Genomic DNA, 22460 nt, shown 5'->3' on the forward strand with positions numbered 1-22460 from the left:
ATGCTTCCACATCTTTCCTATAATGGGGCAACTAGAACTGCACACAATACTCCAAGTGAGGCTGCACTAGCATTTTGTACAGTTGCAGCATGACCTCACAGCTCCGGAACTCAAGCCCTCTACCAGTAAAACCTAACACACCGTATGCCTGCTTAACAGCACTATCAACCTGGTGGCAACTTTCAGGGATCTATTCATGTGGACACCAAGATCCCTCTGCACATCCACACTACCAAGAATCTTTCCATTGACCCAGTACTCTGTCTTCCTGTTATTCTTCCCAAAGTGAATCCCTTCACATTTATCTGCATTGAACTCCATTTGCCACCTCTCAGCCCAATTCTGCAGTTTATCCTAGTCTCCCTGCAACCTGCAACATTCTTCCACATTGTACACCACTCCATCGACTTTAGTATCATCTGCAAACTTACTAACCCATCCACCTATGCCCACGTCCAAGTTGTTTATAAAATGACAAACAGCAGTGGTCCCAGAACAGATCCTAGTGTCCCAAAACATACCACTAGTAACATGACTCCACGCTGAATATTTTCCATCAATCACCACTCATTGCCTTCTTACAGAAAGCCAGTTTCTAATCCAAACTGCTAAATCACCTTCAATGCATTGCCTCCACATTTTCTCCAATAGCCTGCTATGTGGAATCTTATCAAACGCTTTACTGAAGTCCATGTACACCGCGTCAAATGCCCTACCTTCATTCATATACTTGGGCACCTTCTCAAAATCCTCAATGAGGTTTGTGGGTTACAACCTGCCCTTGATGAATCCATGTTGATGATTTCCAATCAAATTGTTGCTATCCTATCTCTTATAATCCTTTCCAAAACTTTTACTACAACAGACGAAAGGCTCACTGGTCTTTAATTACCTGCGTCATCTCTACCTCCCTTCTTGAACAAGGGCACAACATTTACAATCCTCCAGTCCTCTGGTCCTAATCCTGTAGTGAGTGACGACTCAAAGATCAAGCCCAAAGGCTCCACCATCTCCCCCCTAGCTTCCCAGAGAATCCTCGGATAAATCCCATCCGGCCCAGGGGACTTGTCTACTTTCACTCCTTCTAGAATTGATAACACCTGTTCGTAACTAACCTTGATCCTTTCAAGTCTAAAAGCCTGAATCTCATTCTTCTCCTCTACAATATTCTCCTTTTCCTGAGTGAAAACAAATTAGATTACTTACAGTGTAGAAACATGCCCTTCAGCCCAACAAGTCCACACCAACCCTCCGAAACCCATCCAGAAACATTCCCCTACACCTAACACTACGGGCAATTTAGCATGGCCAATTCACCTAACCTGCACATCTTTGGACTGTGGGAGGAAACCGGAGCACCCGGAGAAAACCCACGCAGACACAGGGAGAATGTGCAAACGCTACACAGACAGTTGCCTGAGGCGGGAATTGAACCCGGGTCTCTGGTGCTGTGAGGTAGCAGTGCTAACCACTGTGCCACCGTGCCACCCATATGAGAAATATTCATTTAGAACCTCTCCAATCTCCACAAGGTCCACACACAACTTCCCACTTCTGTCTTTGACAAGCCCTATTTCAATGTTGTCTATCTCATATGCTGCAGGCAAGGATGACCTGAGGCATGGTACATTGGTGAGACCGAGCAGAGGTTATGGCAATGGATGAATGGACACCGCAGAACAATCAACAGACAGGAGTGTTCCCTCCCAGTCGGATAACACTACAGTGGTTCGGGACATCCGACCTCGGACCTTTGGGTGACCATCCTCCAAGGCGGACTTCAGGACAGGCAATAATGAAAAGTGGCCGAGCAGAGGCTGATAGCCAAGTTCGGTACTCATGGGGATGGCCTCAACCTGGCCTTGGGTTCATGTCACATTACAGGTGACCCCATTGCACTAAACACACACACACGCACTCATGCAGACCCTCCCTCATACGCTCACACATACACTCCCACACACACCCTCTCACAGACTTAAACCCCTTTACACTCACACCCACACACATACACACACCCTCTCACAGACACTCATGAAAACACCACCCTCCCTCCCCCCCCAAACACATAAAAGTTTATGGTGAGTTTGCACTTGCAGAATTACATTTTACTTTGCTCAAAAAATGAATGAACCAATGTAAGATTCTGTAAATTTAGAATCAGTCTGACCATTGTGGCACAGACAGCCTCACAGGGAGTTAACGTCTTCAATGCCTTATCTGGGCCAACATGACACCAATTGTTAAAATGCACTTGAGAATGTAACTTTTCAAAAAATGTTTTGCGATTTACATATGAAAGAACTGAAACCAACATGGTCATTCTAAAAGATGAGAGACGTAACAAACAATCCAGGTCTTTTTCAATATATAATTTCAATTACATCACACTGTAAACTTTTGCTATAAATTCTATGTCTTACAATCTTATTCTCCACAACCATCTGATGAAGGATCAGCGCTCCGAAAGCTAGTGCTTCCAAATAAACCTGTTGGACTATAACCTGGTATTGTGTGATTTTTAACTTTATTCCTACCCTAGTCATTCTTTTATTCCTCAGATATCTATAGAAAGCTTTAGGGTTCTCCTTTATTCTACCTGCGAAGCTAAATAAAAATCATTGATGTGGAGATAGGTTCCCCGGACAGCGAGAACGCGCTTCTGGGCCTTTTATGCAATGCTGATATATCGGGGGCGCGCACACGCTGGCTTTTCCCTCCCCACGCACTGCGCTCAATGGGTGCCGGGGACGCGTATAGGCGTCCGGGAGCGCGCAAGGGAGCTCAGGGGCGCGCACGGCGATGAGAGTATCTGGGGTTTGTTTGCTGTATTGCGGCGCCTCTGTGAAATGCACCTGAAATAGCGGAGGGAGGAGAAACGATTAAAAAGGCGAAGGGAGCAGAGTGTCTGCAGCAGGAACAGGAGCAGGAGGAGAAGCGAAAAGGATCCAGGTGAGAGCCGGAGCCGGTGGAGGGACAGCGCTCTGGGAGTCGGGTCCGGCACACACACTAACTGCGGGACTGAGATGCTGCGCATCCTGCAGTGGCCCTGGGACTCACCCCCTCAGCGATAAGGAGCTAGGAGCAGGACAGTCTCTGACAGAGACAGGGCCAGCCTCGCATGGGCGAGTCCTGTGCTCCTGTAAATGGAACAATTGGAGCAGGAGAGGCCCTTATGGCATTAGGAGCTTGGATGGGTGTGTGCAGGCAAACAGAGCTGTGTGTGTGAGAGATGTCAGGAAATCCTTCAATAAGGCTTCTGGTCCCTTTAACCCGGGGTTAGAGAAACCCCCTTAACAGGGGAAGGAGAGAGAGAGAGAGAGACCCCTTTAACAGGACGTCCTTGAACAGGGGGATAGAAACACCCCTTTAACTGGGAGAACAGAGAGAGAGAGAGAGAGATACCCCTTTAACAGAGGGACAGAGAGAGTGTGGGACCCCTTTAACAGAGGATAGAGAGAGACCCCTTTAACAGGGGGCCCAGAGAGAAAGGGACCCGTTTAACAGTGGGACACAGACAGACCCCTTTAAGAGGGGACCCCTTTAATAGGGTGACAGAGAGCGTGGGGACCCCTTTAACAGGAAAGAAGAGAGAGAAAGAGACCCCTTTAACAGGGAACAGAGAGTGAGAGAGACAGGGACCCCTTTAACAGGGGCTGGGGGAGTTTGGATGTCCACATTAAAATAAAGATCGAGACCCCTTTAACGTGGGGGGGAGGGGGGTGAAGATAGTAAAAAAGACTCCCTTTACCAGGGAGGACAGAGAAATCTCTTTAACCTGCAGATGTAATTTCTGCCTCCCCCTGGGGGACAGGCCCTGAGAAACCCCTACTCTATGGGCTGTGATACCACCCTCACCCTCACCCAATATGGGGCATGGGATCCCTTTAATCTAGTGACTCATAAAAACGGTGAGAAACATTCCTAGCCCCTCCCACTAACTATCCACTCACCCTCACTTCCTTGAGGGGCTGGAACTTGGGGACAGGATGGTCACGTATTTGGGATTACCCCCTGAGCCTATATTGAGGACTAGGCACCTTAACGTGTGGATGGAAAAAAATCTGAAAGAACTGCAGATGCTGTAAATCAGAAACCAAACCAGGGGTCGCTGGAAAAGCTCAGCAGGTCTGACAGCATAGAGTCATAGAGGTGTACAGCTTGAAAATAGACCCTTCGGTCCAACCCAGCATCTGAGAGAATTCACAGTTAACATTTCAGGTCTGGTGACCCTGCCTTTGAACAGGATCGGAAACATCAACTCTCCACAGATGCTGCCAGAGTTGCTGAGCTTTTCCAGCAACTTCTGGTTTTAGATCTTAATGTCTAGGTCAGGATACAGAATGCCCTTAATCTCCACCTCTCCTCCTGGGCCAGTTCCTGTTGAGTCCAGGGTGGAGATGCTTCCACAAAATGGACATTACAGGGTGTCGTGGGATGGGGAGGAGAGCGCAGAGAGAAGACAATGAATACATTTGAGAACATTCTGGTGATATGGCCTGTTTTAACCTTAATCCCCAGCTCCCAGTGAGTGGCACTGCAGGGGTAACAATGGGTGGGAGACAGTGTGAGAGGATGATAGTGAGTGGGTGAGAGTAGTGGGAGATAGTGTGAGTGGGTGACAGTGGATGGTGGCAGTGTGAGGGTATGACAGTGAGTGAGTGGATGGAAGACAGTGTCAGGGTGGGTGATAGTGGGTGAGGGGTTGGGAGATGGTATGAGGATAGATAGTGAGTGGATGACAGTGTAAGGGGGTGGGAGGCAGTGTGGGGGGTGAGAGTGGTGAGGGTGTGATAGTGAGTGGGTGACAGGGTGAGGGTGTGATAGTGGGTGGGTGACAGGGTGAGGGTGTGATAGTGGGTGGGTAACAGGATGAGGGGGTGGGAGGCAGTGTGGGGGGTGACAGTGGATGGGAGGCAGAGTGGGGGGGTGATAGTCAGGGGTGAGGGGGTGACAGTGGGTGGGTGACAGGGTGAGGGAGTGGGAGGCAGTGTGGGGGGTGACAGTGGATGGGAGGCAGAGTGGGGGGGTGATAGGGGTGACAGTGGGTGGGTGACAGGGTGAGGGACTGGAAGGCAGTGTGGGGGGTGATAGTCAGGGGTGAGGGGGTGACAGTGGGTGGGTGACAGGGTGAGGGAGTGGGAGGCAGTGTGGGGGGTGACAGTGGATGGGAGGCAGAGTGGGGGGGGGGGTGATAGGGGTGACAGTGGGTGGGTGACAGGGTGAGGGGGTGGGAGGCAGAGTGGGGGGTGACAGTGGATGGGAGGCAGAGTGGGGGGGGGTGATAGGGGTGACAGTGGGTGGGTGACAGGGTGAGGGGGTGGGAGGCAGAGTGGGGGGTGACAGTGGATGGGAGGCAGAGTGGGGGGGGTGATAGGGGTGACAGTGGGTGGGTGACAGGGTGAGGGGGTGGGAGGCAGTGAGTTAGTGCAGACAGTGTGAGTAGGGCTGGGTGGGTTACAGTGTCGGGGTAAAGACCCCACTTGGTGGGATAGAGGACAGAGGTGTGTGACCTTCTGGGGTCCTCCGCATATCCCTGAACCCTCGGAATAAGGGAATCCGCTCAGCTCAGCGATATTCCGCTAGCATCGGCGAGCGACCTCAGCTTGGGCCAGCGCTAACTGCAGCACATTGCAATGTCCTGAGCGACAGAGCCAGACCCCTCTGCTTCCCCTGAAGAATTCTTGATTTTCTGTTGCTCACTTAAACAGAGAGGGAGGGCGGTGTGTCCCAAGCCTTTTCACTCAGAAAACACGTTCATCGCGAAGTTTATTAAATTCAAACATTAACACCAGGCGGACCGTACATTGTCTTCACATCTCGAAAAGCGGTAGGCGCAGTAAACACAGTAGATTTTAAGTGTCTAATTTATGTGTTCGGTTTGCAAATCATCCAGTTTTTGCATGTTCCTCCCTTTGGGTTTCACACACGTGCTTGGGGGGGATCGGTGTTGACTGATGTTTCAGGGAAGGAAAGGTCTGGGAGAAATAGATTCTTTCAATTAAATTCCTTTCAGGGCAGGAGTGATAATGGGGCCCGAGAAATTTCCAGGTTCACCTCACTGTCCAAGCCAACGAATACCAGGAGAAACGCAGCTTAAAATCAGCTCGGCAGCCGCTCGTATCAATTCAGATTGTGTTGTTGCAATGTTATTTACTTTGTCCTGTAAGGATGGGTAATTTGGGATGTAGGCAGCACTGCAAGGCCAGCATTCCTGCCAATCCCTAACTGTCCCGATCTAACTGACTGGCTCGGGTCATTTCAGAGGACCATTAAGAGCCAATCACATTGGGTCTGGATTCAGGTGAGCTGGTAGCAGGAAGGACAGCAGAGTTCCCATCCAGAAGGGTTTTATGGGTTCATGGTTGTTAGCATCTTATAATGGGACAGATGAAGGTCCCACTTCTCGCATCTCAGATGAAGTGACCCTCAGGTTAAACTCACCACCGGTCCTCTCTCTCTAATGGTGTTCTGGGATGACAGTGGTTTTACTTTGTGCCTCTACTCTGGGCTATCTTGGATACAATCTCCTCTACCAGTCTTTCTTGTTGGTATTAGTCTGGGCTACTGATATTGCTGGAGAAAGTGAGGACTGCAGATGATGCCAAAAGTGTGGCACCGGAAAAGCACAGCAGGTCAGGCAGCATCCATGGTGTGGGAGAGACGGTGTTTCGGGCATAAGCCCTTCATCAGGAATGAGAAAGCTGATATAGCTGGGAAAGGATACCCAAATGATACTCTGAGCAGAGGTTAGGCATCACTTGGATGAACAGTAAGTAGGTTCACAACAAGTAGCCAGTCATGTTCCGTCTTGGATGTATGATTGTCCCTTGTGAGACATCAGGCTCACTATAAGAGTGCTCACACATTCCTGCTTTAGCTACATGTTGTAAATTGTAAGAGCAGCCATTGAAGCTCACTGTGAAACCCCTGCAGCCCCAGAAGGAGACAAAAAGGTAAAACGCACCTATGAGACAGTGACAGTGGGTGAGGGGAGGCAGGGTGAGGGGGTGACAGTGAGTGAGGGGGGGCAGGGTGAGGGGGTGACAGTGGGTGAGGAGGGGCTGGGTGAGGGGGTGACAGTGGGTGAGGGGGTGACAAAGGGTGAGGGGGTGACAATGGGTGGGGGGGTCAGTGTGAGGGGGTGACAGTGGGTGAGGGGGGGCAGGGTGAGGGGGTGACAGTGGGTGAGGGGGGGCAGGGTGAGGGGGTGACAGTGGGTGAGGGGGGGGAGGGTGAGGGGGTGACAGTGGGTGGGGGGGCAGGGTGAGTGTATGGGAGGCAGTGAGTTAGGGGAGACAGTGTGAGTGGGGCTGGGTTGGTGACCCCTCTTCGTGGTGCTCTATTATGACTATTTCCTGTATTACAGGTTTTACCCTTTGGGATTCTTAAAGGACTCCTTCTGACATGGGTCAGCTCCTCCCAGGATCATCCTGATGGGGCAGAGCTTATCGTTAACCATTTAAGAATCAATATGTTAAGTGAACCAGATGGGTTTTAATGACAACTGATGGCACTCTGGCTGTGTCCAGTTTTATATACAGTTAGAGAGTTGGTCTGCATTTGGGAATAACATTCCCACTTTCCCGACCCAGGGAAAAGATCTTGCCTATTTACCCTATCCATTCCCCTTATGATTTTATAAACCTCTATAAGGTCACCCCCCCCCTCCAAGCTTCCGACACTCCAGGGAAAATACCCCAGCCTATTCAGCCTCTCCCTGTACCTCAAACCCTCCAACCTGGCAACATCCTTGTATGTGTTTTCTGAACTCTTTCAAGTTTCACAATAGCCTTTCTGTAGTAGAGAGACCAGAATTGCACGCAGTATTCCAAAACTGGCCTAACCAGTGTCCTGTACAGCCACAACATGACCTCCCAACTCCTATACTCAAATATTCTGACCAATAAGGCAAGCATACCAAATGTCTTCTTCACTTGAAGCAAGATCACAAGAGGCTGCAGTTTCTTTAACACCAGGACAAAAGTTTATTGTACAAAAGCCAAAAATAATTAAATAAAACACAAGCTGTCTAGATGTAGAAAGCAATTTTAAAAAATCTTAAAGCACACACCAGAACAAAGTTTTTAATCTGCTTGTCAACACGATCAGTTTACAGAGATTCAAGTACAGAGAAACTACTCTTCCATCTTAAAATCTTTAAATTCTACTAAACTGATTTGCCTCTGTTTCTTTACTATGAAGTATGGAATCTCTTTATATGAATACTCTTTAAACCAAGAGCTTAAATATTCTCATCTTCTGGTAACTTGCAGATTATGAAACAAACTCTCCTGGTTTGGAAGCTGCACAAACTTGACTTTTCTACTGAGGGGGATTGTGTTTTCCAAGGACTGTGCAGAATTCTGTAAGGAGAGAAAACTAAATTTGCTTCTGATCACTGTCAGGTTTCCTCTAAACCATCCTAAAACCCTTTAATCTCTGGGTTTTCGGAACTAAAATAAATCTTTGAAGTTTTTTTGCTATTCAGAATAATCAATGTTTACTCAACTGTCAGAAACCACTACAATTTCTGTAGTATAGACAATTTTCATTAGCAAACCATGGGTTGTCTACATCCTTTTGCTTTCTGAGTAATGTTGGAGTAAAGTTATTGTTTCATAAGCCTCTCGCCTTGATTATACTTTGAAGTAAACCTCCATACAAATGACCCACATTCATCTGAATCTATCTGAAATGTACCTTCCAAAATAATGTTAATGTATATCAATTCTTCATCTTTCATCACGTTATCTAATTAATCTTACTGCCAACCTCTTTGCTGGCCTGCATAGTTTTTACCTTGGAGCATTTGTCCAATTTTCTTTTGAAAGTTACAATTGAATCTACCTCCAATGCTCTTTCAAGCAGTGCATTGCAAATCACAAATCAATGTTTAAAAAATAAATTTCCGAATGCTACCTCAGGTTCTTTTACCACAATCCTATTTCCTCTGATTAGATTCCCTACAGTGTGGAAACAGGCCATTCGGCCCAACCAGTCCACACCAACCCTCCGAAGAGTAACCCACCCAGACCCATTTCCCTCTGATGAATGCACCTAGCACTATGGGCAGTTTAGCATGGCCAATTCACCTGGCCTGCGGGAGGAAACTGCAGTACCCAGAAGAAACCCTTGCGGACACTGGGAGAATATGCAAACTCCACACAGACAGTTGGCCAAGGCTGGAATCAAACCTGGGACCCTGGTGCTGTGAGGTAGCAGTACTAACCACTGAGTCACCGTGCCACCCTTGCTTACTGAACCTTCACCGATTGAAACCAATGTTTTCTTAACACTTCCTAGTTGGGTGATACAGTGGCTCAGTGGTTAGTACAGCTGCCTCACAGCACCAGGGACCTGCGTTCATTCCAGCCTCAGGCTGCTGTCTACGTGGATTTTGCACATTCTCCCTGTGTTTGCATGGGTTTCCTCCAACAGTCCAAGGCTGTGCAAGCTAGGTGGATTAGCCATGGGAAATGCAGAGTTACAGGAATAGGATGGGATGTTCTTTGTAGGGTCGGTATGGACTTGATGGGCTGAATGACCTACTTTCACACTTTAAGGATTCTATGATCAAGGGTATTCGTGATTTTAAACACCTCCATCACATCCCCTCCTCTGCTGTGGGGAGAACAACCCCAGTTTCTGTATGTGACATAAAAATCCAATTCCCTACCTCTGGGCCAGGAGGCTTGAGGTCAAGTCCCACCTGTTCCTGAGGGTGTATTGTAACATTTCCAAACAGGTTGAGTTAGAAAATATCTAGAATGGACAGTCTGAATTTTGAATAAGTTCTTCCCAATCTTTCAAAATGTGAACGAGATATCATACAGCTTTCAAGTAAAAGAATAATAGGAGCTGAAGTAAGCCACTCGGCCCATCAAATCCACTCTGCCATTCGATTTGATGGTGGCTGATCTGATAATCTTCAACTCATTTCCTACATTTATTTCCATGTCTCCTGGTTTGCAGAAGCTGAGTGATTGAGAGTTTCAATGATTCAACCCGCAGCACAGCAGTCGTCAAAGTGAAAGCTGTGATCCCAGTCCTGCAGTCCAATAAAACCTGCTTACACTGATAACTGGGTGAACAGTACAAGCCGTTTGAGTGTAAAAAGGCAATTCTCCAATTTCGATATTCTTTAGGAGACCTTCAGTCGCTGCATTGAGATGTGCAAGATGCAGGTCATTCTTCTGTAACACGATGGTTGTGTTCTTGTACTGCCCTACGTTACAGAAAAGTTGCGCTTAAAAGTGTTGGCAATGTACTCCTGTTACAGCCAATGCACATTTTAGAAGTTCACGCTTTAGAAACAGTGTCCCCAATTCATCAATCACTTTACAGTGAATTCGCTTTAGCCAAACACTTATTATAGCAGAACGACCAATATATCACTGAATTTCACTGTAATATACAGTTGTTTTCACTTCATTCAGAATAACGACACAGTATGTGTTTGTTGATCTTCAAGCATATTGAATGACCAGAACTATGAGCTCAGTACAGTACGCTGTCATTACGTCTCTCCTTCAACAATGTGTTCGATATTTTGTCTGCTTACTGAAACAGACAGATTTTTAATCAGTAAAGGAATGAAGGGTTCTGGGGAAAAGGCAGCAAAGGGGAGTTGAGGATTACCAGATCAGTCATTGAATGGCAGAACAGACTCAACAAGGTGAATAGTCTTCTTCTCCTTCACCAATAGTTTTGCAGTTTTAACATGTATTCATTCAGTTTCCTGTGAATCAGAAGGTCAAAAAAAAAACCCCAAGGAACTGCAGATGCTGGATATCAGAAATAAAAACAGAAAATGTTAAATAAACTTCAGCAGGTCTGGCAGCATCTGTGGAAGAAAGAGTTCGTGTTTCGGGTCCAGTGACGACTCTTCAGAACTGTTTTTGTTGTTGCTATGAGTCAGAAGATTGTGAGTTCAGCTCCTACTTCACAGAATTGAGCGCAAAAGCTAGGTTGACTCAACAGCACAGGGCTGCAAGAGTGCTGCGCTGTCAGAAATACTGTGTTTGGATGTGATTTTGAGTTGATCCTCTACCTCCCCTCTCAGGTTGTGCACAGAAGATCCCATGCACATCTTGAAGTAGAGTATGGGCACTCTCCCCATTATCCTGACCAATATTTATCCTTTAGCCCACGTTTTAAAACATATAACGTGGCCATGACCATATTCCTTTTGGCAGGAGCTTGCTGTGTACAAATTGATTGCTTACAATACAACAGCAATTACATTGCAAGTAAGTGACACCATTGTCTTTAAGAGATGGCCTGAAGGTTCTGTTTTTCATCTTTGACCAAATGACTGCTTCGTCACTTGGAAGATGCAGATAATGTACATTTTCTTGTTAGACTTAAGGGTGTGGCTGCAATCCTGATAAAGTCTCATAAGTAACCTACCTCACAGAGCTCGTAGTCATCTAAGCTGATGTGTCATGTGCAGAACACATGTTCCCTTTGTAATGTTCGCTGCAATCAGCTGTCAATATGTGTTCTGGACATCTGGGAGATGATCACTCATCAACTGACAGAGAAGTGCAAGAAGCCCCTTTATAAGTATAGATAACTCAGTAAATATTTTTCTTTTCCACGGGCTGTGAATGTCATTGGCAAGACCAACATTCATTGCCCATTCTTGAGAAGATCCTGGTGAGTCACCTTTACAAAATCACTGGCTGTTCAGGCCATCATATTTCCATGGGCTTTTCAAACAAGCATCGTTACTTTGCACCAATTTCCTACTTTATTCCACACACACTATTTCTGTCCAAGTAATTATCCTGTGCCCTCTTGATGTTTCAATTGAATCTGCCTCCACCATATTTCCAGACTTTATTCCATTCCCTCACTACTCACTGTGTGAAAATGTTCTTTTTTTCGCACATCACCCTTGTTCCCACATCGGCCCTTGTTCCCACATCACCCTTGCTTCTTTTGCACATCACTTTGAATCCATACCCTCTCAGTCAAATTCCTTTTATAAGCAGAGACAGCTTCTCCATAACTATTCGATCCAGTAAGCTCATGATTTGGAAAACCTCTATTAAATCTTCTCTAAGCTGGCTTCTCTCTGAGGAAGACAGTCCCACCTTCTTCAACCTAACTTCTCATTCCTGGAACCATTCCCCCAAATTACTTCTGCACTCTCTACAATGCGTTCATGTCTTTCCTCTAATATGGTGCCCACAATCATACACAATGCTCCAGCTGAAGTCTAGCAAGTGTCTTCTACAAGGTCAACACCAATTCCTTGCTGTTGAACTCCACACCCCTAATAATAAAGCCAAGGAAACTACATGCTTTATAAACTCCCCTCTCCATTTGTTCTGTCATCTTCAATGATTTGTGCAAATATACACCCAGGTTCTTCTGCTCCTGGATCACCTTTAGAATTGTACCCCTATTTTATGGTGTCTTTCAATGTTTCTTTTTGGAGTTCCACACTTGCCTCCTCGCAGTTTACAATGGTTCAAATTCTTCCATCTTGAACCGTTGCAATCCATTTGAGATTGGGCACCTTCAGAAGTGAATTCCAAGTTTTGACCTAACTATGATGAATAAAATGGGAATTATAGTTCCAAATCAGGATGGTGTTCAAGGTTTGCATAAAGATTTGTAGCTCGTGTGCTGGTTACCATAGTTGTGGACATGGCTGAAAATATGTTGCTGGAAAAGCGCAGCAGGTCAGGCAGCATCCAAGGAGCAGGAGAATCGACGATTCGGGCATGAGCCCTTCTTCAGGAATAGTTGTGGACAAGTTTGTCGAGCTGTGAAGTAGATTTTTAGATGCTTCATCCCCTGTCTAAGTGACATCCTCAATCTTTTGGAGTCTCCTGTGAAGTGCTGCTGTACTGTGCCTCCTGGAATTTATTAGGTTCCGTTCCTGCTGCTTCCAGTTGTCGGTTCCAGCTGTTCGTTGCAGTGGTCAATATGTTTATTGATGGAGCCCATGGTTGTGTGCCATGCCTCTAAAAATTCTCTGCCTGTCTTGTTTGACTTGTCGTGTGATCATTGTGTTGGCCCAGTCGAATTTGTGGTCCTTGTTGTCTGTGTGTACGGCTGCAAGGGACAGCTGGTCACGGTGTTTAGTGGCTAGTTGGTGTTCATGGATGCGGATTGCTAGGTGTCTGCCTGTTGTCATAGGAGACTCCAAAGTACTGAGGCTGTCACTTAGAAAGGGAATGAAACGTCTGCAAATCAACTGCCCAGCTCAGTGAACTTACCACAACTACGGCAGGATGATGTGCGAGCTGGAGGGGAACTTGAAAGTGCTGGTGTTTCCATGCACTTACTGCTTTTGCAGTTCTAGCTGTTGCTGTAAGAAGGGGACTGAGTGAGTTACTGCTGTACATCTTGTAAATGGTACAAACTGCTGCCACTGAGTTGGTGCTGGTGAGTGAATGTTTAAAAGTGCTGAATAGGAATTTGATCAAGCGGGTTGCTTTGCCTTATTGACTAAATGATGGGTAACAGTTTCCAGCATTGCAGGATTTCCTTATAGTGTCGAGGACTGCAACACTGATCTCCAGGGGACTGCAGCAGACAACACCCACAAGGGAAATTACATCACTGCTGAGAAACACTTTCTTTGAATGGCTTTTTATAAGTTCTCATCACATTCAACTTGAGAATGAAGGTTGTTGATTGGCAGCGAAAAAACACCCAGTTGGACATTGAAGAATATGTTTGCTTTCTGATTGGTGGGGGGCGGTGGCCCTACATGTGGACAGATGTGTCAGGCAACCTATAACAGTGGTGTGGGGGGGGAGGGGTAGGCTGGTTACAGGTCAGAGGTCAGGAAATGAAATCCAAGCAGAGTTGGCAACCTAAATGATGAATTAGGTGTGTTGCATTAATATTGTATTAATCTATTGAGATAGGTGTGTAGTTTTTGGTCAGTCTGTCAGGCAGAAAGGTTGAAGACTCGTTATATCCAGATCATTGATATTCATTGTATATTTATAACTTGGCCATCACCACTGGCACTGATTTTTTTTATCCCCAAAAATGTGAGGTCCTGGACAGACTGACAATGCCTTCTGTTTCTAGATAAGGCTCCAGTGAGATGTCTTGTGCATTTTACAATGTTAGAGGTGCTATGTAAGCATGAGTAACTTGATGTAAATACCCTCCTTCAAATAGAGAATTGTTACACTGTGAACATATATTTTTCATTGATAGACAAAGAAAAGTTTAGAAGTGGATGGGCAAAAGTATGACATTCCTATTAGGGGGCGACATCAACTCCTGATGGGGAAGTGGTGGTGTTATGGTAGTGACATCAGGCCAGTAGTCCAGAAACCTGGGATAAAGCCTGGGACATAAATGATTTGGATGCGAGCATAAGGGGTACAGTTAGTAAGTTTGCAGATGGCACCAAAATTGGAGGTGTAGTGGACAGTGAAGAGGCTTACCTCAGATTACAACAGGATCTGGACCAGATGGGCCAATGGGCTGAGAAGTGGCAGATGGAGATTAATTCAGATAAATGCGAGGTGCTGCATTTTGGGAATGCAAGCCTTAGCAGGACTTAAACACTTAATGGTAAGGTCCTAGGGAGTGTTGCTGAACAAAGAGACCTTGGAGTGCAGGTTCATAGCTCCTTGAATGTGGAGTCACAGATAGATAGGATAGTGAAGGCGGCATTTGGTATGCTTTCCTTTATTGGTCAGAGTATTGAGTACAGGAGTTGGGAGATCATGTTGCGGCTATACAGGACATTGGTTAGGCCACGGTTGGAATATTGCATGCAATTCTGGTCTCCTTCCTATCGGAAAGATGTTGTTAACTTGAAAGGGTTCAGAAAAGATTTACAAGGATGTTGCTAGGGTTGGAGGATCTGAGCTACAAGGAGAGGCTGAACAGGCTGGGGCTGTTTTCCCTGGAGCGTCGGAGGCTGAGGGGTGACCGTATAGAGGTTTACAAAATTATGAGGGGCATGGATAGGATAAATAGGCAAAGTCTTTTCCCTGGGGTTGGGGAGTCCAGAACCAGAGGGCATAGGTTTAGGGTAAGAGGGGAGAGGTATAAAAGAGATCTAAGGGGCAACTTTTTAACGCAGAGGGTGGTACGTGTATGAAATGAGCTGCCAGAGGATGTGGTGGAGGCTAGTACAATTGCAACATTTTAAGAGGCATTTGGATGGGTATATGAATAGGAAGGGTTTGAAGGGATATGGGCTGGGTGCTGGCAGGTGGGACTAGATTGGGTTGGAATATCTGGTCGGCATGGACGTGTTGGACCGAAGGGTCTGTTTCCATGCTCTACATCTCTATGACTCTGAGTGTGGGTTCAAATCCCATTCTGACATCTGGTGGAATTAATGAATGAATCTAGAATCGAAAACTAGTCCCCAAAATGGTGACCACAAAATCATCAATGTAAGAGTATGGGTGGCATGGTGACTCAGTGGTTAGCACTGCTGCCTCACAGTGCCAGGGACCTGGATTCAATTCCAGCCTCAGGCAACTGTCTGTGTGAAGTTTACACGTTGTCCTTGTGTCTATTAGGGTTGTCTCCCACAGTCTAAAGATGTGCAGGCTGGGTGAATTGGCCATGCTAAGTTGCCCATAGTGTTTAGGGATGTGTAGGTTAGGGGTATTAGTCAGAGCTAAAATGTAGAGTGATAAGAGTACGGGAATGGGTCTGGATGGGATCCTCTTTGCAGGATCGGTTTGAACCTTGTTGGGCTAAATGGTCTGTTTCCACATTGTGGGGATTCTATGATTGAACCCATCTAGTTCACCAATTCTGTTTAGGGAAAGGAACCTGCCACCATTACCTGATCTGACTCGCAAGTGACACTAGACCCCTGAATGACTTTGCCTGCCTTTTGCAATGACTGAGTAGGCCACTCAGTTCAAGGGCAATTGCAGAGGGCACCAAATACTAGCCCCTTAGTGGTGAGGTGAACATCCTGCAAAAGAATAAATAAACATGGTCTCCTCCTATGGTGTAAAATTCTGAGAAGGCAATTTGCGGGCTGCAATCCATTCGTGCTTGTTTACTAACCCCCCCTCAAGGAATTACAGATTGAACACCTGCTGATGACAGCATTGTCAGCCTAGTTATGTCACATGGACTGCAGCAGTTCAAGAAGGCAGCTCAGTACCATCTTCTCAAGGGCAATGAGGGACTAGCAATAAATGCTGACCTCATCAGTGGCACCCATGTTCACTGAGTGAATAACACCAGGGCAGTGCCCACGAACAACTCTGGAGAAGAACCGTGCAACTGTGTACAGCTATCTTTACTTTTATTTTCTGTGACCTATTTTTATGTTAGCTATATGGAGTTAGTTATATGGAGATGGGATACAAAGCTTTTGGCAACACAGTGGATCAGAGAGTGGGGCAGTTGGAAACCGGTATCAGTGAGATTGAGACATGAACATTAATACAGACATAACAAAGAAAACAGCCCTAGGCTTGTCTTTATTGTTGAATCACTCCAGCCCAACATCCTGATGAATCTCCTCTGCACCTCTCCAGTGTGATCATATCCTTGCATAGTGTGGTGACTGCTACTCCACCTGTGACCCTAGCTAACATCTTAGACAGCTCCAACATCGCCTCACTGCTCTTGCATTCTTGTGCCTTGACTGATAAAGATAACATCCCATGCGCTTTCTTAACCAGCTTATCCACTTGATCTGTGACCTTCAAGGATCTGTGAACATGCACACTAACGTTTCTCTATTCCTCTGTACTTCCTCAGTCCCTCTTATTCATCACATATTGCTTTGTCTTGTTAGTCTTCCCAGAATGGTTGCCACACGTTTTTCCAGATTAAATTCTATTTGCTAACGTTCAGCCCATCTGACCAGCCCATCAATATCGTCCTGTCGGGTAAGGATTTCCTCCTTGCTATTTACCACATCACTCATTTTCACGTAATCTGCAAACTTACTGATCAAACTCCTATATTCATGTCTAGCTCATTAATGTGTACAACAACTAGCAGGGGACCCAGCACCAAATCCTCTTGTATGTCACTAGATACAGGCTTCCTGTCACAAAACAAGACAACCAGGACATTTCCCCAGGGCAGAATTGACTGGTACAAGAGGTCATAGTTTGAAGGTATAAAGGAGACATCAGAGGTAGGTTCTTTACTCAGAGTTGTGAATGCATGGAATGCATTGCCAGTTGAGGTGGTGGAAGCGAAGTCATTGGGGACATTTAAGCGACTGTTGGACATGCACAAGGATAGCAGTGAGTTGAGGGGTCCATAGGTTAAGTTACTATATTTTACATTAGGATTAAGTCTCGGCACAGTATCGTGGGCCTAAGGGCCTGTTCTGTGCCTGTACCTTTCTATGTTCTATGTTCTAACCTTTGATTGTCACGTCCTGTCTCAAAGCCAATTTTTGCCAAATTGTCCTCAGTCCCGTCTATCATTTTTAACTAGTCTCCATGTGATATCTTGTCAAACTCCTGACTGAAGTCCATGTGAACTACATCAACGTTCACCTACACACTGAGTGACCACCTCAAAAAACTCAATCAAACCCGTTAGATATGATCTTCTCCAACATGTTCCAATGATCTCCAAAGTTTTGCTGACTTTCGCTGATTAATCCCTGCCCCTCCAAGTGGTGATTAATTCTGTCTCTCAGAATGTTTTCCAATACTCTCTCTTGCTGCCTTACTTTCCCTACCTTACTGGGTAGGCTCAGGCTGTTTGTCTTTATAACTATTCTCAATATCAGTGATCTTCAGTGCCCCATTTTTTGATCCTTTGTACTCCCAAAATCTTTGTATCCCATATCTTTTGCTTATATATGTATAATTAGCATGTAAATAGGTCACAGAAAATAAATGAATTGTTCACCAATCTATACTTTCATGTTTTGCCTCTACCTCTTTCCTTGAATAATGGGACCATATTAACTGCCCTCCAGTCCCCTACGCCTCTCCTTGGTTAGAGAGGATTGAAAATTAATGTAATGGTCCCTGCCATCCCATCCCTTGCGTCCTCATCCCCCCTGCCTCTCTCAATGCTAATTAATTTACATAGTTCTCCTCCCTCATTTTAAAACTTACATTGTCTGTTTCTAATTCAGATGCAAAATACTCATTTAAATCCACAACTACATGTCCAGCTGCACACCCAGATTTCCACTTTGGTCCCTGATGGGTCCTACACTTTCCCTGGTCATTCTCTTGTCCCTAATAAACTTATAAAATGCCTTTGTGTTTTCTCTTATGTTATCCATCGTTATTTTCTCACAACCTCTCCTCACTTTCCTAATTCCTTTTTTAAGCATCCCGCTGTATTTTCAATGTGCTGTAAACATCGGTATCCACCATTAGCTCCCCTTTTTCCCTTATTCCAATCTTGCACGTTCCTTGACTTCTGGGTTCTCTGGATTTGTTGCTCGTCCCTTTTCAACGTCACAGGAACACGTTGCTCCTGCACTCTCTTTGTTTTTCAAATGAACCCCCACTGGTCCAATGTAGATAGAGTGGTAGATTAATAAAGCACAGAAACAGACCCTGCAGTCTAAACTGTCCATGCCCAACATAATCCCAAAAAAACCTCATCCACCTGCCTGTACTTGGCCCATATCCCTCCAAACATTTCTTATTCACATATTTATCTAAATGTGTTTTACATGTTGTAACTGTACCTGCATTCACCACTTCCTCTGGAAGATCATTCCATACATGAACCACTCTATGTAAAGAAAAATCACCCATGTCTTTTTTAAATTCATTTCCTCCCATCTTAAAAGTATGCTCCCTAGTCTTGAAATTCCCACTCTAGGGAAAAAGCCCTTGCTATTCACCTAATTGATGCCCCTCATTCTTTTACAAACCTCAGTAAGGTCACCCCTCAACCTCCTATGCTCTAGTGAAAAAAGTTCCAGGAGAAAGTGAGGAATGCAGACGCTGGAGATCAGAGTCAAGCATCTAGTACTGGAAAAGCACAGCAGGTCAGGCAGTATCTTAGGAGCAGGAGAATCGACAGTTTGGGCATTAGCCCTTCATCAGAAAAAAGTTCCAGCCTCTCCTTATAACTCAAGCCTGTTATTCTTGGTAAATATCTTCTGAATCCTCTCGAGCTTGATAATACTCTTCTTTTAACAGAGAGGCCAGAGCTAGATACTGTACTCCAGAAAAAGCCTCCCCAGCATCCTGCACAACCTTAACGTAACATCCTCACTTATACAGAATCCCTACAGTGTGGAAACAGGCTAATTGGCCCAACAAGTCCACACTGACCATCCAAAAAGTAACTCACCAGGATCCATTCCCCTACATTTACAACTAACTAATACACCTAACCTACACATCCTGAACACTATGGACAAGTTAACATGACCAATTCACCTAACATGCACATCTTTGGATTGTGGGAGGATACCGGAGCGAACCCAGTGAAAATGTACAAACTCCACATAGGCAGATGCTGAAATTGAACCTAGGCTCCTAGCACTGTAAGGCAGTGGTGCTAACCACTGAGCAACTCTGTCTTCCTAAACACTCAAGGCACTGAGCAATGGAGGCAAGTATGCAAAACGTATTTTTAACCACCCTATCCTGATGAAGGAGCAACACTCTGAAATTTAAGATTTCAAATAAAGTTGTTGGACTATAACCGGGTGTCATGTGAATTCTGACATACATTAATAGATGGGACCCTGTTCTTTTCAGACAGAAATAACATTTACACTGTTTGAATTCAATAAAATAGATGACAGCCATTCTCTGGTTAATTTCTCATTGCATTGCCTTGACTGATCAGAGTAACATGCCAAACATTTAAGGCAAGCTTGGCAGTTAACTGTCAGGCATCATCCTCTGGTAGATTCTACAAAGCAATGCCTTTACCAAAGAGATTACACACACAACCAGACAGCACTCCCCTGTCTTACAATAGAAACGTTGTTTCCCTTTACTTTGGTATTCCTTATGAGTTATCCTGTTGAGTGCAGGCAAAATGCTTCAACAAAATGTATCATTTTCAGCAATTATCTAAATTCTGTCACCTCAACAGTAAATGAAGGATATAGCAGTGGTAACATGACAATGAATGAAGATTTTAAAGTGTAGGGAAACATAGAAGCTAATTTCAGTACATCCAGACCTGGCAATAACAATATGGTAATGACTAGATAATCTATCTTCTGTCGCATGAATATTGGTCCAGTGCAACAGACAACATTCCTGCTTAACATCTTCAAGTGAGAGCGTTTCTATCTACCCGGAAAAGCAGGCAGGGTGTCAGGTTCATGTCTCCTCCAAGGGTGTTTAGATTAGACTGCTTACAGTGTGGAAACAAGCCCTTCAGCCCAACAAGTCCACACCGACCCTCCAAAGAGAAACCCGCCCAGACCCATTTCCCTACATTTACCCCTTCACCTAACACTACGGGCAATTTAGCATGACCAATTCACCTAACCTGCACATTTCTGGACTGTGAGAGGAAACTGGAGCACCTGGAGGAAACCCTACACAATAAAACTCTAAGTTAGCTGTATCCAACGAGATGTGCAAACTCTGTGCAGACAGTTGCCCGAGGCAGGAATTGAACCCGGATCTCTGGCGCTATGAAGCAGCAGTGCTAACCACTGTGGCACCGTGCTGCCCACTGTGTCATTTACATATTTCTTTATATATCCAGAAGTGCTCTTGCTCGCGACTGAATGTCTTTCTCCCCCTCATCAAATCACCCAAGGTATTTCTTTTCATCTACTAACCACTACTTGTAATGCTATTGTATATTAATTGAATATTTAATTATAGTCAGGTGATAGGCAATTATTACAATGCACATCTGCTCCTATAAACAGGAACTTAAGGGCCTTTTGCTGCAGTTGGTAGTGTCCTACCTCTAGGCTAGATTCAGAATATCATGGCTGTGCAAGGGCTATCCGTAGATGTTGTATAGGGCAGCATTGACCCCTAGCTGCCTGCTATTTCAAAGTTGTACAGTTACAAGATCATTGGGCTCAGTACTGTGGAATTTGTGTGACCAAGCCTCCTTAAGGGGTGAGGGGACAGTTACCATTGGATTGTAGATAACCAACTATCTATAACCCATCTCAGAAGCTAGGTGGAAAATCATTTACACATCTCGTTGGATACAGCTAACTTAGAGTTTTTTTGTGTTGGGTTTTTACTTGGAGACCTCGTCTCTGTAGTAGATTAGAGCACAATAATTAGAATTCCAGTCCCATCAGGCATGATGTGAAGTTTTAATTTTGGTTTCTGAAAGGTTATTGCAAGTATTACTTGACTGTAGCAACTAATTTTGTGGGGCAGTTTGTTTCTTACAACAGTTACTTGTTATATGTACATAAGTATTAAAGTTGATTTTTAATGTACTCGTGATACTGTGCCTATTCCTGAAGCTTAGGTCTAACTTATCCTACATTTAATTCATACATTTTGATGATAAGCACTGTAGATTACAAGTGTACAGATTCTTTGCATGGATTAGCTTACTAAGTACATTAATCCTAACAAAACGGTATTACATATATTGGGATGTTAACATGTTTTTCCTCTTTATACACTATGGTTTAAGTACTCATAGATATTGTATATACCTCAAAGTACAAAAGTAACTGTTAGCTAAAAAGCTCTTTGTAGCATCCTGAAGTAGTGAAAAACATTTATATACATGAGATTTGATTCTTATAATGTAAGTTATGCATGGATGGATTGGAAAACTACACCTCATTGAGTTGAAGGGATGAATACAACATAAAGTGATTACAAGTCCCTGACTGTATCTGCTTTATCTTTTGTCATTTTGCACTGGGGATGATACAGTTGTTTGACACTCTAAGAGCATCCCAGAATACTATCAGGCCTGAACAATATTAGATGGGATTATGAGGAGAGACAGTGGTGGTGAATGAGCATGGATGGGGAAGGAAAAATTATCATCTCTGGTGTACCAGGCAACTGTGTCTCTGATTCAGTTGAATATTAGAATTCTTTCCGTGGTCCGTCCATCTGTGACAGCACAATCTACTTCATTGTTTACTCTATGTCAAAAAGTACGTTTGTGAAATCCCCGTTGACGCTATCATTCTTGAGCTGGTGTATAACAAACTGGGAGCTGAACTCCACATCAGGCTTGGAACATTGAATGACACAAACTGATGCTCTCATTACAATCAGACAATGATGAATAGGGAGCTTTGAGGTAATCAGTTCCCGGTGACCTCCTTGTAATAACTCACTGCTCCAATGATTTATTCCTTGCACTTTCCAGTACTGTTAACCCCACTACATGGGCTGGTTTGATTAAATACCTGTTTAATGAAGAAAATTTTCAACTGTCAATGAAAATAAGGTCTAAATAATTTAAATTTTTTTCTATTGACTTTTTTTTGACATTTGTTTTAAAAGCCATGATTGATCTTTTTGTTCAGATGGTGAATAAGTGGAGCAAGTGACTAAGAGATGGTGCTGTTGCTAAGGAGACTAATG

The 22460-nt window shown here is 44.8% G+C and overlaps 1 protein-coding gene across 13 annotated transcripts in view; it reads left to right on the forward strand.

The window, feature by feature from the left end:
• The first annotated feature begins 2780 nt into the window (after window positions 1-2780).
• nfasca (neurofascin homolog (chicken) a) overlaps window positions 2781-22460 on the forward strand; it is a 306806-nt gene continuing 287126 nt past the window's right edge. For all 13 annotated transcript variants that reach the window (XM_072563836.1, XM_072563841.1, XM_072563843.1 and 10 more), the window contains exon 1: window positions 2781-2952. The gene's annotated coding sequence lies outside the window, so the exon portion shown is untranslated. The remainder of the gene's footprint in view (window positions 2953-22460) is intronic.

This window comes from Chiloscyllium punctatum, chromosome 45, assembly GCF_047496795.1.
Source record: "Chiloscyllium punctatum isolate Juve2018m chromosome 45, sChiPun1.3, whole genome shotgun sequence".
NCBI lineage: Eukaryota > Metazoa > Chordata > Chondrichthyes > Orectolobiformes > Hemiscylliidae > Chiloscyllium > Chiloscyllium punctatum.